Source organism: Bos indicus x Bos taurus, chromosome 11, assembly GCF_003369695.1.
Source record: "Bos indicus x Bos taurus breed Angus x Brahman F1 hybrid chromosome 11, Bos_hybrid_MaternalHap_v2.0, whole genome shotgun sequence".
NCBI lineage: Eukaryota > Metazoa > Chordata > Mammalia > Artiodactyla > Bovidae > Bos > Bos indicus x Bos taurus.
In genome coordinates, this window is record NC_040086.1 from 8,868,858 (window position 1) to 8,887,037 (window position 18,180).

Below are 18,180 nucleotides of genomic sequence, written 5' to 3' on the forward strand. Positions count from 1 at the left end.
ATGTTAGGAAATAGTCTGGAAGAGAGGCCTGCTGCTGACCTGCCCGTGACAGTGGTGGGTCTGCCGTTCACTGGGTGAGGAGGGCTTTCTTGTTACATTTTAATGTAATTCCTGTATTTGGTGTTTCACACAATTCCATCATTTTTTAGTTGGTCAAAAAGTATGTACTCATGTAACAATTTAATGTATTAATTTTTGACTGTTCTTCATATCATGTACCTCTCTAGTCAAAGTGATGTTATAAACATTCAGTGACAATGAATCAGTGTTAATCCTAAATCCTTGAGGGCTTCCCTGGTGGTCCAGTGTTTAGGAATCGGCCTGCCAATGCAGGGGGCATGGGTTTGATCCCTGGTCCATGAACAACTAAGCGCTTGAGCCACAACTACTGAGCCTGTGCTCTAGAGCCGGGAGCCAGAAGTACCGAGCTAGCCCTGTAGAGACCTCAAGCCACAGCTACTGAGCCTGGAAGCTGCAACTGCTGAGCATGTGTGCTTAGCTACTGAAGCCAGTGCACCCTGGAACCCGTGCTCCGCAACAAGAGAAGCCACTGCAGTGAGGAGCCCTCACACCCCAAGGAAGAGTAGCCCCTGCTCGCTGCAACCAGAGAAAAGCCAGAGCCACAGCAATGAAGAGCCAGTGCAGCCAAAACTAAAATAAATAAATAAATCTTTTAAAAATAAAAATAAATCCTTGATCCTCCACAACGTGCTTGAAAAGACAAACTTTCTGAGTTAAAAGCTCTAACATCTGTTAGGAAGAATTTTTCATGTGGGTTTGGAATCTTTAATTCCCACCCCCTCACTTTATGAACTGCATTGGCTTTTGACCTCCAGACATCTGACTGCAAATATCTTTTCTTGTATTCCCATAGTTCTAGACAATCATTTTTGGAAGACAATAAATGTATTCACTATAGATAAAGATAAATAACATATGTAGCCAAACTTGATTGTTTTAGCTGTAACTGTTTCATAACTGTCACATGCATATCCATCCTAACAGGGGACACGAGGTTAGCACGCACACACACACACGTGCACGCACACACGTGCACACACTACAGAAATGCCACAGAGGAAACCACTGATACAGATATAATTTTTAATGCGTTGTGTCACTGACTGTCTTCTGGAGGAAAGAGTCTCTGTGAAAATAGATTTAAAACAACAGGCAGTTTAATCAGATAAGTACACCACATCTATCTCTGTCCCCTGGAAATATGATTTCAGCATCATGCCTGGTGGGGAGCTCATTGAAAGACGTGTCTTCTGAGCAGTAGAGTGAAAGCAACTGTCATGAGAAGCTTTTCCAGGGTAAAGGGATCTGCTGGTGTGATGACTGTGGGGAGGAAGATGACGATCGCCTTCATCAATAGGTAAACTGTTGGAACTGAGCAAAGGAAATAAGGTGTAATTGCAAATGATACAGGCTTCCCAGGTGGCAAAAGTGGTAAAGTCGTGCCAATGCAGGAGACACAAGAGACATGAGTGCAATCCCTGGGTCAGGAAGATCCCCTGGAGATGGAAATGACAACTCGCTCTAGTATTCTTGCCTAGAGAATCCTATGGACAGAGGAGCCCGGCGGGCTACAGTCCGTGGGGTCACAAAGAGTCAGACATGACTGAAGTGACTGAGCACACACGCACCCAGTGTCCCCTCAGGGAAGCGGTTGACCAATCAGAGGTGAGAACTGGCAGGTAAACTTTCTTCCTCCCCTTCCCTCTCCAGATCAGTCTCCCCTGAGACCTCATAGTTCATGCTGCCCTGCGGCTGCTGTGACAAGTTACCCCAAACTTGGCGGCTCACACAGCAGGCATGTATCCAATCAGCGTCACTGGCCCACACGGAGCTCTCAGCAGGGGCCGTACTCTCTCTGGAGACTGGAGGGGAGGGGCCCTTCCTTGCTTCTTTGAGCACCTGGTGAGGCCCACATCCCTTGCCTGGTGATCACTCCATCACTGCCATCTCTGCCTCGTGTTCACACTGCCTTCTTCTCTTCCGTGTATTAAATCTGCCTCTGTCTCTGCCTCTTATTAAAAGGACAGTTACAACTGGATTTAGGACCTATCCAGATAATCCAGAGCTTTCCAGGTCACACTAGAGGTAAAGAACCCTCCTGCCAATGCAGGAGACGCAGGTTCAATCCCTGGATCAGGAAGATCCCCTGGAGGAGTAAATGGCAACAGACTCCAGTATTCTTGCCTGGAGAATCCCATGGACAGAGGAGCCTGGCAGGCTGTAGTCCATGGGGTCGCTGAAGAGTCGGACATGACTGAGCAAGTACACAGATTATCCAAGGTAACTCTCCATCTCAAGATCCTTCATCACAGCCTATTCCTGGATCGAACCTCCACAGAACAGATAGCATATGAGCTTCTCCTCGAGCTCTCCTTTCTAAGGAACTCAAAATAATGCACATAAATCATCAAGAACTTTGCACACGGCAACGGGAGTTATAACAGTAGTAACAATAATAGTTTCCACCGTTTTCAATGAGATTTTACTTTTTTCAGGAGCATTGCTAAATCGCTTAAAAATAGGCTTAGACACTGTGGAAATGGAGGTCATCTATTTCGGTGGAATTTTACACTGTGTTGAAAGATTTATTCCCCCCTCTACAAAACATTTCCTGCGTGGTGACAATTTCTCAGTAGAATACCTGCTAAAAGATTAGAATTAGAAAAAGAAGGGTTTTCCCACAGCAAATGGAAGGGAATTCACTTCATGGCAGGGAAGTTAAATAAATTGGCTAATGCTCACCAATTTCTTAGAGAGGAAAAGTGTTATCTGTATCAATGTTAAATCCTGCAATGAATATGCTTTTTGTGCTGAAACAAATTACGTTTCTGAGAACAGCACCATCCTGGGTCCTAGGAATATTGGAGGAACTGCACAGCTTCAAGAGGGCAAGGGGAGAAGGGGGTGACAGAGGATGAGATGGTTGGATGGCATCACTGACTCCATGGACATGAGTTTGAGTGAGCTCCAGGAGACTGTGAAGGACTGGGAAGCCTGGTGTGCTGAAGTTCACGGGGTTGCAAAGAGTTGGACACAACTGAGCGGCTGAACAACAACAGCATGGTTTAAATGCTGAATTGCAGGATCAGATGCCCCTCCTCCAAATTCAGACAGCAGGAGTGTGAGTTACTGATGTGGGAGAAAGAGGAGAATAAGAAGGATTTTCTACTGTACTTCCCAGAGGTCTGTGCAGTTGACAGCTGTACCATGAAAGATTCTGGAGGGTTCACTTTATTTTATTTTTATGAGGCAACTTTATTTGCACCATTGTTTCAGAGAATCATGTGACTTTTAGGTGCAAGCCTACGTGAAGAGCATAAGTAGCCAACAGAATTGACTATAACTATCAGGGAAAATACTGGCAAATCTCCTACTGGGACACAACACATTCCGTATTACAGTTCAGGCTGCTTCCTCCTCGCACATTTGATAATCATCACGTCAAAAGTTACAAGACACATTACTGAAGGACTACAATGTGACTGAAGACGGTATGGGACAGTAAAGCCAAGTAAGTCCATATCTGGCCTATTTAATATACATCATCTAAATGAATGATTCACGTTTGAAAATGTCTCTGATAGGGATTCCCTGGGACTTCATGTACAAAATCGTAACTTTCAAATTTTCCAAACCTAGATTGTCCCCATCCTGTAGCTGTTGGTGAAATCTGCTAGCAATATTTCATCTCTTTTCCTCTTTTCTTTCTTGATATGTAACCACACGTATGCACATGTATACACACACACACAGTCACACATACTCACATGTGCACAGGTATATACATGCACACCTACATGCAAACATACGTATACATGCATCCACATGTGCGGGTATACACACATGTACACATACATGCGTGCTTACATGCACGTGTGACGTATGTTATGTGCCCATATACACACACAACCCAAAACAATGTCTCCAGCAACACGCTGTTGAGTGACAGGACTACTCTCCCTTCCCCACCCCATTTCTCTCTTTATATCACAGATAAGGACCAAGCCCTTGGGCAGCTCAGGAGAAACTGTGAGGGAATCTACTTCTGGAGGACTCCAGCCCAGGAGTCCGAGAACAAAACCATCCTACGAGTCTTCCACCTCTTCTTTAAATAATCATCACTCTCCCTGAAAAATTCAGCGCCTTTTCCAGTTAAAAGCAGATGAATAAATATTGCTGAATAGTGAAGAAAGGACAGAAGAGAGAGAGGGAGGGAAAGAGCAAGAGACAAACTAACTGAAGAACTGAACACGCCTGAAACCGTGGCCAGAAGTATGACGCACAGAGGCACATGGAGCCCTGGAAAGCAGTGTTTAAAACCAGCAAACAGCTTATGGTGCTTCCACCTGCTTCAGTTCAGTTCAGTTGAGTCAGTCGTGTCCGACTCTGCAACCCAGACTGCAGCACGTCAGGCCTCCCTGTCCATCACCAACTCCCGGAGCTCACTCAAACTCATGTCCATTGAGACGGTGATACCATCCAGCCATCTCATCTTCTGTCGTCCCCTTCTCCTCCTGCCCCCAGTCCCTTCCAGCATCAGAGTCTTTTCCAATGAGTCAACACTTTGCATGAGGTGGCCAAAGTACTGGAGTCTCAGCTTTAGCATCATTCCTTCCAAAAATTCCCCGGGCTGATCTCCTTCAGAATGGACTGGTTGGATCTCCTTGCAGTCCAAGGGACTCTCAAGAGTCTTCTCCAACACCATATTTCAAAAGCATCAATTCTTCGGCACTCAGCTTTCTTCACAGTCCAACTCTCACATCCATATATGACCACTGGAAAAATCATGGCCTTGACTAGATGGACCTTTGTTGGCAAAGTAATGTCTCTGCTTTTGAATATGCTATCCAGGTTGGTCATAACTTTCCTTCCAAGGAGTAAGCTTGCTGCTGCTGCTGCTGCCAAGTCACTTCAGTCGTGTCCGACTCTGTGCAACCCCATAGACGGCAGCCCACTAGGCTCCTCTGTCCCTGGGATTCTCCAGGCAAGAACACTGGAGTGGGCTGCCATTTCCTTCTCCAAAGCATGAAAGTGAAAAGTGAAAGTGAAGTCGCTCAGTCGTGCCTGACTCTTAGTGACCCCATGGACTGGGGCCCACCAGGCTCCTCTGTACATGGGATTTTCCAGGCAAGAGTATTGGAATGGGGTGCCATGGAGTAAGCTTACTAGATCTTAACTAAACTGATTCTCATTTCTTCACATGGCAAATAGAGATAACACTTATTCACTGCTTTTATACATAGTATCTATGCCACATAGTATAAGATACTTTTATACATAGTATCTTATGACTGAGAAAACATTTGACCCTCTGCTGTACTTGAGTTCTCCACTTGACTCACCCAACCACCCACTGGTGGCAGAGGGGCCCATCTTTTGGCCCTGCAGCAGAAGTCCACAGGATGACCCTAGGTGTTTTTTTTTTTTTTTAATTGAAGGTGATCATAGGTCTTGATGGACTTCCTTGGTGGCTCAGACTGTAAAGAATCCACCTGCAGGGTTTCCTGGTGGCTTAGTGGTAAAGAATCCGCTTGCAATGCAGGAGACATGGGTTCAATACCTGAGTCAGAAAGATCTTCTGGAGCAGCATCCACCTGTAGTGTGCGAGATCTGAGTTCAATCCCTGGGTTGGGAAGATCCCCTAGAGGAGGGCATGGCAACCCACTCCAGTATTCTTGCCTGGAGAATCCCCACGGACAGAGAGGCCTGGAGGGCTACAGTTCATGGGGTCACAAAGAGTCAGACATGACTGAGCAACTAAGCACAGCACATAGGTCTTGATGGAGGAGAAAATGGCAACCGACTCCAGTATTCTTGCCTGGAGAATCCCACAGACAGAGGAGTCTGGCAGGCTACCGTCCATGGGGTTGCAAAGAGTCAGACATGACTGAGCCAGTAAGCACACATGCACACATAGGTCTTGAATTAGCTAATAAAGGTGCACTCTAAGTCATTAACACTTCCTCCTCCAGGCAGCAGACTAAGGAAGAGCCCAGCCATGATTCACCACCTGCCACCAAGACAATCGCAGCAGAACCTTTTCTCAAACCATGACTTCTTGCACTGCATCCTTCTCACTTCCTGCTACCAATGCACCTGTACTGATTACCGGGGACAAAAACACATCACCAAAGGTCCTCAGCGTCTCACCAAAGGAAGACCACTATTCACATTCCTATAAACACATTTCTCAACCTGGAGTAGACTTTCAGCAGGTGCTCAGTGGATCAGGTGGAGTAAGTATATCAAGAGTCAGCAAACTTTTTCTGCAAGAACCAGATAGCAAATCTTTGAGGTTTTGTAGACAATGTGGTCTTTATCAACACTGTTCCACGTTGTGTCCAAAAGCAGCTGTAGACAACACATCCACAAATGGCTGTGGCCATGGCGATCCCATAAATCTTAACTTACAAAAGGAGGCAACAGAGACTTCCCTGGTAGTCCAGTGGTTAAGAATCTGCCTGCCAGTGCAGGTGACCCCTGGTCCAGGAAATAAGATCCCACATGCCATGGAGCAACTAAGCCCATGTGCCCTGACTCCAGAGCTCACCGTCTAGAGTCTTTGAGCTGCAACGACTGAGGCTATGCACCACAGTTATTGAAGCCCGCACACCATAGAGCCCGTGCTCTGTGGCAAGGGAAGCCACCAGATGAGAAGCCCATGCACCACAAATAGAGAGTAGCCCACAACTAGAGAAAAGCCTGTGTAGCAACAAAGACCCAGTGCAGCCAAAAATAAATTAATAAATAAAAAAAATTTTTTTTAAAAGACAACAGGTCAGAGGTAGCCTGTGGGCCTTTGCCAAAACCCCAGGACTTACATCAACTTTGGGGAAAGTGTTGATGTCAAAAACATCATTTTAAGTCTTCCTTTTAGAGGCCGGTCCTGCCAGTTCTGAACAGTACATCCAGGCACTTCTGTCCCTCTTCCCATAATCCTCTTGTGAACACCCACTGGCTTCAGAGACATGGGGCTTTCACCCTTCACACACAGTTATTCTGGAAGACAAAACAGGGGCAGAAATTAAAACCAGAGACCCGGTCTTTGTACCCTGCCCAGCATATCAAGTGCCCCTCTTCAAATTGTCCTGGGTGAGCTGTGTACCTAACGAAGAAAATAGAACTATTCTTTCAGTTAATCGTCTTTTAGCAAGGGGGTGGTGGGGTGTGGGGGGGGGGGCACAAATTTACTAAAGGCTCTTCTAAAATGCCAGCTGAAAAGGGAAAATGCTCCTTGGCACTAGGTAATCTTTTTCATGTGAAGTTACACGATCACTTCTCATTCTGTCTCTTAAGCACCGCGTGGCACCCATCCATGTATTAGGCTAATAACTGCACGAATCTAGTTAAAAAGAAGCAAGCAATTATTTTAATTAGAGGAGAACAAAAATAACACTCCTGGATTCTGGTTTAAGGGACAAGAAGGAAGTCGTCGGGGTTCAAAAAGATCCCACAAAATATTTTTGTGAAAGGAAAAATAATTAAGGCCAAATTTAGAATGGACTGGCAATACGTGGGCCAAATAAAATGAATGGCACCACTGTGCAGCTAAAACCCATTCATAGAGACGAGCCCCAGAAAGTCCATTTCTGTGATACCATTTGGAGGGTGTAGCCAATTTCACAAAGTGAAAGTTCGCGTCTAGCGGGGACTTCAGCAACCCTTGCGAACCTCTTACACGATCTCTTACAGAGTTTCTGTGTAAACTCTTTTATTAATAAGAGAAAGGGGGAAGCATCTCGGTCAGATGCCTTTTAAGCAGGATTTTTTTTTTCTTTAAAATTCTTAGAGTAAATGGTTTTAATTTGTTACTCTGGAAAAATCTGTATAGGAAATCCTTGCTACTAATCCATTCTACAGAAAGCGGATGCCATCAGAAGAGAGTTTCCACTATTTGAGTTGAATTTAGTCAAAGAGGAAGAGATTGCATCAGCGGATTTTCCATCGCCTGGGCCTTCTTGCCTCCCTTCTGGGCATGGCATTTGGGCCATCCTAGTCCATCTCAGGCTTCCAAAAAGATGAAATAAGGGAATTCCCTGGTGGGCCAGGAGTTAAGAATCTGCCTTGCAATTCAGGGAACATGGGTTCGATGCTTGGTCGGGGAACTAAGATCCCACATGCCTTGGAGCAACTAAGCCCGTGCACTGCAATAGAAAGTTCGTGTGCCTCAACAAAAGATTCTAGTAAGGTGGATGAACCTAGAGCCTATTATACAGAGTGAAGTCAGTCAGAGAAAAACAGATATGGTATACTAACGCACAGATATGGAATCTAGAAAGATAATTCAGCCTATTATACAGAGCAAGATATCAGAAAGAGAAAAACAAATAGTGTATATGAACACATATATACGTAATTTGGAAAGATAGTACTGATGAACCCATTTTCAGGGCAGCAAGGGAGATACAGACATAGAGAACAGACTGTGGACACGGTGGGGAAGAGAGGGTGGGACCAACTGGGAGAGCAGCCCTGACATACGCACACAGAGCCAGTGGGACACTGCTGTACAGCGTAGGGAGCTCAGGCTGGCACTCTGTGATGACCTAGAGGGGCGGGATGGGGGAGGTAATGGGAAGCTTTTAGAGGGAGGGGAGGTGTGTATACCTATGGCTGATTCATATCGATATATAGCAGAAGCCACCACAATAATGTAAAGCAATTATCCTCCAGTTAAAAATAAATACATTTTTAGAAAGATCCCATATGATGCAAGGAAGATCCTGAGTGCTGCAACCAGGACCCAAGACAGCCAAATAAATAAAGGACTAAAGTTGAAATGAAATACAAACCAGTTCCCTAGTCAGCATTGTCCCTTCTGTTTGAATTTATACATGTTTACTGAACACCTGCTCTCCACCAGGCTGAGCCCTGGACCCTGCCTGCAAAGAGCTCAGCATCTCATCACAGAGATGAGGCCCCGGCCAGGAGACCACATGGTCCCAGCTGGAGGGCTCAAGGGTTCTGGTCTGAGCTGATGGTTAAACAATGGGTTGTCCAGGAGGAAGCCATGGACAGCCCATGCCTGGTGGGAGGAGCAACACACACAAAGGTTGGTACAAAAAGGCCCCGCGTACACACTGAGAACCAAGGGCAGCTGGAGATGCTGCCGGGGAGGGGGCAGGCTGGCGAGGACGCAGAGCCCGGCCAGAGGGGTTCCGGGTGCGTGTTCACAAGCCTGCACGCCACCTCGCAAAGCCACCAAGGAGCTCTCTATGAGGGCTGAGGCGGCCAGCTTTCTATGCTGCTTTTTGGCTGTGCTGAATCTTCAGTGCTGCCCGGGCTTTTTTCTCTAGGTGTGATGAGCAGAGGCTGCCCTTCAGCTGCAGGGCTTGGGCTTCTCATTGCAGTGGCTTATCTTGTCGGGTGCACAGGCTCAATGGCTGTGGTGCATGGACTTAGTTGTTCCGAGGCATGTGGGATCTTCCTGGACCAGGGATTGAATCCATGTCTCCTGCTTCGGCAGGTGTATTCTTTACCACTGAGCCACCAGGGAAGACCCACCAGCTTTCCATTTTGGAGTGAGCACTTGGATGTCTGAGAAGAGGATGAAACGAAGACTGGGGGTACTAGAAATGCCATAGCCCAGAGGACCACAGCAAGTAGGTGTGGAGAGATGGGTGAGCTATGAGATGCACAGTACTGAAGGAGATTAAAAAGAACAGGTCTGTGGAGCAGCGATCAAAAGGTCAAAAGGAGGAGATGAAATTGGTTTTGAAGATTCTCACTGGGATCAGGTATTTATCTGAATGCTTGCCCTGTCCAGAAAGTTGTTATCTCACAGGTTCCTCTTCAAATCCGAGATGGACCTTGACAATGGGCCCAGGATTGAGACGCAGTGACAAAGATCAGCCTTGAGCATGTATGTTTACTGCTAAGTGCCATGGGAGAGCTCCTAGAAAACAGTCTAACTCCTATTGACCTTCCCATGGGCTTCCCAGATGGCTCATCGGTAAAGAATCCACCTGTAATGCAGAAGACACAGGATAGGTTGGGAAGATCCCCTGGAGGAGGGCATGACAACCCACTCCAGTACGCTTGCCTGGGAAATCCCATGGACAGAGGAGCCTTTTGAGCTACAGTCCATGGTGTCCCAAAAAGTTGGACAAGACTGAACACGCACACAGATGCAAAACTCACACGAAACCAGTTTTCTGCCTGAAGTCTAATTCAAAATATACAGAAACCTGGAATGAAATATGATTGTGATGAATACTTACTGTGATGGTTGGTATGATGGGTTAACTTGATGGGGCTAAGGGAGGCCCAGAGAGCTGGTGAAATGTATTTCGGGGTGTGTCTGTTGAGGGTGTTTCTGGAGAAGCCTGGCCTTCAAATGGGCGGATGGAGTTAAAAGGACCACCCTCAACGTTGCAGTGAGAAGCATCCCATCTGCTGAACGTCTGTACCAAATAGAAAGACAGAGGAAGGGTGAGTTTTCTCTCTGCTTCCCCTGGGACACCCGTCTTCTCCCGCCCTTGGACGTGGGAGCTCCCAGTGCTTGGGCCTTCAGAGTCCAACCAGGTGTGTGCTCATGCGGTCACTTCAGTCACGTCCACCTCTCTGCAACCCTATGCATAGCACAAGTGTATTCCATTATCTTGTAATAACTTTTAATGGAGTATAATCTATAAAAATACTGAATCACCGTGCTGTATACCTGAAACCAATATAATACTGTAAATCAACTCCACTTCAATTTAAAAAGAATCCAACCATGACTTATACCACTGCCCACCCCCCAGCCCTCAACCCCCCAATAGTCAGGCCTTCAGATTTGGACAGGGTTACACCATTAGCTTTCCTGGCTCGCAGTTTGCTGATAGCAGATCAAGCGACTTCTTGGCTTCTGTAACTGTGCTAGCCAATTCCTATAGTAGGTCTGCTCTTATATGTGTGTATGTATATATATATATATATATATATATATATATGCATATATTCCATTGGTAGGTTTCTCTGGAGAAACCTGAGTAGCATACTCAGGACAGGTGTTAGTTGCTCAGTCATGTCTGAATCTTTGTGACCCCATGGACTGTATCCTGCCAGACTCCTCTGTCCATGGGATTCTCCAGGCAAGAGTACTGAAGTGGGTAGCCATTTCCTTCTCCAGGAGATCTTCCTGACCCAGGACTGATGCTAGGACAAACTACATACAATCACTATATTAGATTAGGAGGAAATGGAAACCCACTCCAGTGTTCTTGCCTGGGAAATCCCATGGACAGAGGAGCCTGGGGGGGCTACAGTCCATGGTGTTGTAAAGAGTCAGCCATAAATGAGCACACACACATGCATTCATGTTTTAAATTTTTAAAGAATGTAATGAGAACACTTCTCAATTTGTTTCATGAGCCAGCTAAATCATGATAACATACCTGGCAGGGATATTACACTAAAAAAAAAAACTACAGGTAAATTTCTTTTATACATATTGTAAAATTATCAAAACATGTGGTAATACATAAAATAAATATCATAACAAAATTCAGTTTAGTCCAGAAATGCAAGGCTGGTTTGACATTCAAAAACTTCTTGCACAGTTCATCACATTAACAAAATAAAGGGGAAAATCATATGATCAGCCTATAAACAAGTAAGCACTTAACTTATGGCAAAAATGTTTCAGAGTACTAGAGAAAGGAAGTAAGTGGATATGATGGAGGAATAAACAGACTTGATCCCAACATCACACCATGTATGAAAGTCAATACCATGTAGATTACAGATCTAAATGAGAAAGGTGAAATTATTGATATAAAGTTTCCAGAAGATAATACAAAAGAATATTTTCATGACCATCAGGAAAGCAAAGCGTTCTTAAATAGGACATAGGAAGCATTAACTATAAAGGAAAATATTGGTAAGTTAAAGTACAATAAAATTAAAATCTTCTAGTCATCCAAAGACACCATAAAGTGAGTGAAAAGTCAATATATACCTCAGGGTAGTATAAGATATTTTCAATATACATAAACAAAAAAGGATCATATTCACAATATAAGTATCTCAGTAAGATACTTAAAAATCTGAAAGAAAAGATGAACAATACATCAGGAAAATCAGCAAGACATTTGCAAAAACCCATTCTCAAGATACCCAAATAGCCAGGGTACTTGAAAAGATGTTCAACTTATTAGTAAATCTGATAAATCAAGTTAAAACCACAATGAAATCAACTAGGTACCACCAGAGAGCCCCAAATCAAAAAGACTAAGAACCAGATATGAACAAAGAAGTAGGGCGGCATAACTCTCCCACTTGCTGGTGGGAGTAGAAACTGACAAAGTTCTCTGGTCTACACACACAACAGAAATGCATGCACACACCCACCAAAGACATCCACAAGAAGGCCCACAGCAGCCCCCTCGGAATTAGCCTAGAACTGAAACAACCCAAACACGGATCAGGAGGAAAATGATGGGTAAACTATGCTTTGTAACTGTTAGAACGGAAGGAAATACAACGGGGAAAAAATACTATAATTATACCCAACAACATAGACACAGCTCACAAACTTGATGTTGAAAGGATAAAGCCAGACACAAAAGAACAGATACCATATGATTGCATTTATAGAGTGTTACTCAAGAAACAGGTGGCTCAGATGGTAAAGCGTCTGCCCACAATGCCGGAAACCCGGGTTCAATCCCTGGGTTGGGAAGATCTCCTTGAGAAGGATATGGCAACCCACTCCAGTATTCTTGCCTGGAAAATCCCATGGATGGTGGAATCTGGTAGGCTACAGTCCATGGGGTCTCAAAGAGTCAGACACGACTGAGCGACTTCACTCACTAGCTCAAGAAAAGAGAAAAAAACAACCTATGGGACTAGATGTTAGGATGGTGGCTATCTCTGAGGAGGAAGAAGGGACACCATCACCAGGGCCATTGGGGACAATGGCTGGTTCTTTTTCTTACCTGGGGGTGGTTACTGGGATGCATTCCCACCAGGATCATCCATGGAGTCACGTATTTCTGCTTTTTGCAGCTTCCATATGTGGAACCTCAATAAAGAGTCCCCAAAATTTTCAAGTGTTGATTTCTTCAGTGAAGCACATGGAGGGACTAATACAGAAAATAGTGTAGAAGATCTTTTTTAAAACCAACCTTGGGACCTTCTTGGTGGTGGTCCAATGGCTAAGACTTCAGGCTCCCAAGGCAAGGGACCTGCGTTTGATCCATGGTCAGGAAACCCATGGATCCCACACACCAAAACTAAGATTTCACATGATACAACCAAAAATCTCACATGCCCCAGTGAAGCTCGAAGATCCTGAGGGCCACAACTTAGACCTGACACAGCCAAATAAATAAATAATTTTTTTTTAAATAGTAGTCTGCAGTTACCTGGGTTCACTGACCTAGAACCAGACATCCTAGAAAGTGAAGTCAAGTGGGTCTTAGAAAGCATCACTACGAACAAAGCTAGTGGAGGTGATGGAATTCCAGTTGAGCTCTTTCAAATCCTGAAAGATGATGCTGTGAAAGTGTTGCACTCAATATGCCAGCAAATTTGGAAAACTCAGCAGTGGCCACAGGACTGGAAAAGGTCCGTTTTCATTCCAATCCCAAAGAAAGGCAATGCCAAAGAATGCTCAAACTACCGCACAATTGCACTCATCTCACACACTAGTAAAGTAATGCTCAAAATTCTCCAAGCCAGGCTTCAGCAATATGTGAACCGTGAACTTCCTGATGTTCAAGCTGGTTTTAGAAAAGGCAGAGGAACCAGAGATCAAATTGCCAACATCCGCTGGATCATGGAAAAAGCAAGAGTTCCAGAAAAACATCTATTTCTGCTTTGTTGACTATGCCAAAGCCTTTGACTGTGTGGATCACAATAAACTGTGGAAAATTCTTCAAGAGATGGGAATACCAGACCACCTGATCTGTTTCTTGAGAAATGTGTATGCAGGTCAGGAAGCAACAGTTAGAACTGGACATGGAACAACAGACTGGTTCCAAATAGGAAAAGGAGTTCGTCAAGACTGTATATTGTCACCCTGCTTATTTAACTTCTATGCAGAGTACATCATGAGAAACGCTGGGCTGGAAGAAGCACAAGCTGGAATCAAGATTGCCGGGAGAAATATCAATAACCTCAGATATGCAGATGACACCACCCTTATGGCAGAAAGTGAAGAGGAACTAAAAAGCCTCTTGATGAAAGTGAAAGAGGAGAGTGAAAAAGTTGGCTTAAAGCTCAACATTCAGAAAACGAAGATCATGGCATCTGGTCCCATCACTTCATGGGAAATAGATGGGGAAACAGTGGAAACAGTGGCAGACTTTATTTTTGGGGGCTCCAAAATCACTGCAGATGGTGACTGTAGCCATGAAATTAAAAGACGCTTATTCCTTGGAAGGAGAGTTATGACCAACCTAGATGGCATATTCAAAAGCAGAGACATTACTTTGCCAACAAAGATTCGTCTAGTCAAGGCTATGGTTTTTCCTGTGGTCATGTATGGGTGTGAGAGTTGGACTGTGAAGAAGGCTGGGTGCCAAAGAATTGATGCTTTTGAACTGTGGTGTTGGAGAAGACTCTTGAGAGTCCCTTGGACTGCAAGGAGATCCAACCAGTCCATTCTGAAGGAGATCAGCCCTGGGTGTTCTTTGGAAGGAATGATGCTGAAGCTGAAACTCCAGTACTTTGGCCACTTCATGCAAAGAGTTGACTCATTGGAAAAGACTCTGATGCTGGGAGGGATTGGGGGCAGGAGGAGAAGGGGACAACAGAGGATGAGATGGCCGGATGGCATCACTGACTCTGTGGACGGGAGTCTGGGTGAACTCCGGGAGTTGGTGATGGACAGGGAGGCCTGGTGTGCTGCGATTCATGGGGTCGCAAAGAGTAGGACACGACTGAGCGACTGAACTGAATCTAGGTTCAATGTGCCCTCCTGATGTTGGTTCCAGAGCGGAAAGTGGAAAGGACCACACATACACACCTATGACTATAGGTCAGCTGGATCGGGAAAAGTGAATGCCTTTCCCTGAGGAACCATGAATAAAACTCGGACCCTCTGCAGTTGAGCAAAGAGGTGAGGAATGTATGAAGGAAAAAAAAAATGAAAGAGCCGTTGTATGAAATTATGTCAACAATGAAGGACCTGGAGGAGACGCTTGTATTTCCAGCCTTATTATGTAAAGCGGGATTAAAAGGTAACAAATTGAGGCTGTCTAGGAGGAAATACTTTCTTACGAAATGGATAATTAACCTCTAGCCAATGGTTTAGTAAAATCCAACTCCTCCCTTAAAAAAAAAAAAAAGATTAGCTATTTATAGCAGCTGAAACAGCATCCACAGTTACACTGACTGCTATTATATTACAAAGACACCTCTGCTTCCAGGCAAAAAAAAAAAAAAAAAACTGATAGCCAGCTGGGGTCAGGAAGGAAATTTTCCCTTTGGTGTGGGATTTCACAGCTCCGTTATCTAGTAGTGAACCATCCAGGCACTGCCTGGCGTTTGCACCTCCGTTTGGACACCTGGCTCTTCCATCCAGGGAGCTGCACTCAAACAAGCCATTGTTTTCCTCCTGGATGGCACACCTGTAGCCTTGTATTTAGGCCACACCTTGTGTTTCCAAAAGGTAAACACGAGGAATATAATCAAAATTGGTCCTAACACGACTGTTTTTACATCAACAGTCTATAAATATATGGGAGAACTCAATATACGTGTGAAATAAACAGAGCAGGTATGCCTACACGGAGGTAATTCAAAAGACAGCTCTGTAATTTAGCAGCCTGGATCTCAATTGTTGTATTTTTCGGCATGAAAAACACAGATATTATTCATCAAAGTGATTGTCCTGCGCACTTGTATACCTTATATAATTTATTTTTTCGGGGCTTTTTACTTCAAAGAAATCACTCGCTAATGACATTTCAGACTTTAGAAATTTTTCTGATAGCACACTGCTATTCCCTCAGGGGCAGAATTGTGAATAAGTGGATTTTTTAAAGATCATTAACAGATATTACAAACCAATTCAAACGGAGCATTTTCCTTGCAAATTACCTTTAACTTTTAAAGCCATTGGAAAAAAAGAAAAAGGAAAAAAGACAGTGAGTGATTTAATTTACTTAGCCTGTCTACAAATCACAGCTTTGCACTCCATCGGCGATTGCATTTTTCAACCAAAAAACATCTCTAACTATCTCTAATAGAGATATTTTTCTAAATGATCACACTCAATGAGTGATATTTCAAAAGATAGTGATGTTTAGTTTTTCGTTTTTTGTGTGTGTTTTTTTTTTTTTTTATCACTGAGCAAGTTGCCCTGGAATTGAGAATGTTTATTTTATTGATATGCTTGAAGCCAAACCAGTCAGCCCTGCACTGCCTGTATCTGTTGCTTAATTAAAACTCGCAGGTAATTAGCAGGTTTATCATTTCTGAGCAAATGGATGGAGAAGCTTTGGTGGTAGATTGTGGAGTTTTTGAGGTAAGGAGGGGCTCTTTTATTTAATGATCAAACTGTCATTTCCTGGCTAAAGAGCTAATATTTGGGGTGAGAAGCACCTTTATTCCCCACGTACATCAGGCCTAGATTCCTATTTGCATCAGCACCCCGTTGTGTATGTTTTCTATTCAAAGAGCCCCTGTGGACTTCAAAGTGAGTTGCCTGCGAGGCCAGGCTACATGGGAGTCCTGAACGGGGTCGGATCAGGCCCAGAGCCGGGAGAAACCATGCCAAGACCAGCGCGCGCTGGAGCCCCCAAACCATGTCACAAAATTAAAGGGTGTCCCCTGCCTAGGCCACCCCACAGTGCATGTGGGAAATGTCCCCAGGCTTGCCAAGCGCTGCGCTGTCTTCTCAGGCTACTCCTTATAAATATTTGATGAGTGGCACTCCATTTGTAAGGAACTATGTTAATAAGAATATTCTTTGAAATCGGAGTCCAACGTAGGCTTTAAAAGGGGTCATTGTTTGAAGGACTACAGGTTTCCCCTTTTTCCTTTTTAAAGTGCAAAGTCAACTTACCAAGAGTCAAACAAAAGGATCTGGTGTCCTTTTGGATGGTCCATCAACCAAAAATGGGTAGGATTCTACACTGAAGGAAGTTCTATTTTTGGAAGGGTTTATTAAATTATTGAGGGTGTGTGTGCTTAGTCGCTCAGTCATGTCCCACTCTTTGCGACCCCATGGATTGTAATCTGCCAGGCTCTTCTGTCCGTGTGAATCTCCAGGAAAGAATACTGGAGTGGGTTGCCATTTCCTCCTCCAGGGGATCTTCCTGACCTGGGCAGGGGCAAGGAGGTGGGTGGGGATTGAACCCTGGTCTCCTGCATTACAGGTGGATTCTTTATCATCTGAGCCACTAGGGAAGCCCTAAATTATTGAGAGGACTTCCCTTGTAGCTCAGTCGGTAAAGAATCTGCCTGCAGTGCAGGAGACCCAGGTTCGATCCTTGGGTTGGGAAGATCCCCTGGAGAAGGAAATGGCAACCCACTCCAGTATCCTTGCCTGGAAAATCTCATGGACAGAGGAGCCTGCTGGGCTGCACTCCATGGGGTCACAAAGAGTCAGGCACAACTGATCGACTAACACTTACTTACTTACTTACTTACTTACAGGAATAAAAATGCTAATATTTCTTGAATGTTTCTTGGGTGCCAGATATTTTCATTCTCTTCTTTTCATCCTCACCAAAATATTATGCAGTAGAAGGTAAAGAATCCAAGAATCCGCCTGCAATGCAGGAGACCCGGGTTTGATCCCTAGTTTGGAAAGATGCCCTGGAGAAGGAAATGGCAACCCACTCCAGTATTCTTGCCTGGGAAATCCCATGGACAGAGGAGCCTGGGGGGCTACAGTCTATGGGGTCTCAAGAGTCGGACACAACTGAGCACCTAAACGACCACCAGGAAAGTTCCCTGGAACAGAGATACACGTTCCTGGGCCCTCACACGGGGGTGTGGCCTCACCAAGCCTTTCGTCTATATGACAGGTGATGGTTTCTGAAACTGCTTCACACAATCCAGGTCATGGAGACAGTGTCTCATCAACCTTTCCTTCCACTTCAGGCCAGTTTCTCAACATCAGACTTTCTGTTCTCATCACTGTAAGCTTTGGTCTTTTAACGAAAATGAATCTAAATGGGAATGATTTTTCATGTAATTGGGGTCAAAACAAAAGTTTAAAAA

At 44.6% G+C, this 18,180-nt stretch overlaps 1 long non-coding RNA gene across 10 annotated transcripts in view; it reads right to left on the bottom strand.

The window, feature by feature from the left end:
• Positions 1–18,180, bottom strand: part of LOC113900988 — an 80,462-nt gene that overhangs the window by 24,287 nt on the left and 37,995 nt on the right. For 6 of the 10 annotated variants that reach the window (XR_003513273.1, XR_003513279.1, XR_003513272.1 and 3 more), the window contains 2 exons: positions 10,242–10,424; positions 6,311–7,020 (listed from right to left, as the gene is read on the bottom strand). This is a non-coding gene — a long non-coding RNA (uncharacterized LOC113900988). Of the gene's footprint in view, positions 1–1,090; positions 1,393–6,310; positions 7,021–10,241; positions 10,425–18,180 lie in introns of those variants that run through there. The other 4 variants (XR_003513274.1, XR_003513275.1, XR_003513276.1 and 1 more) reach the window with 2 other exon arrangements.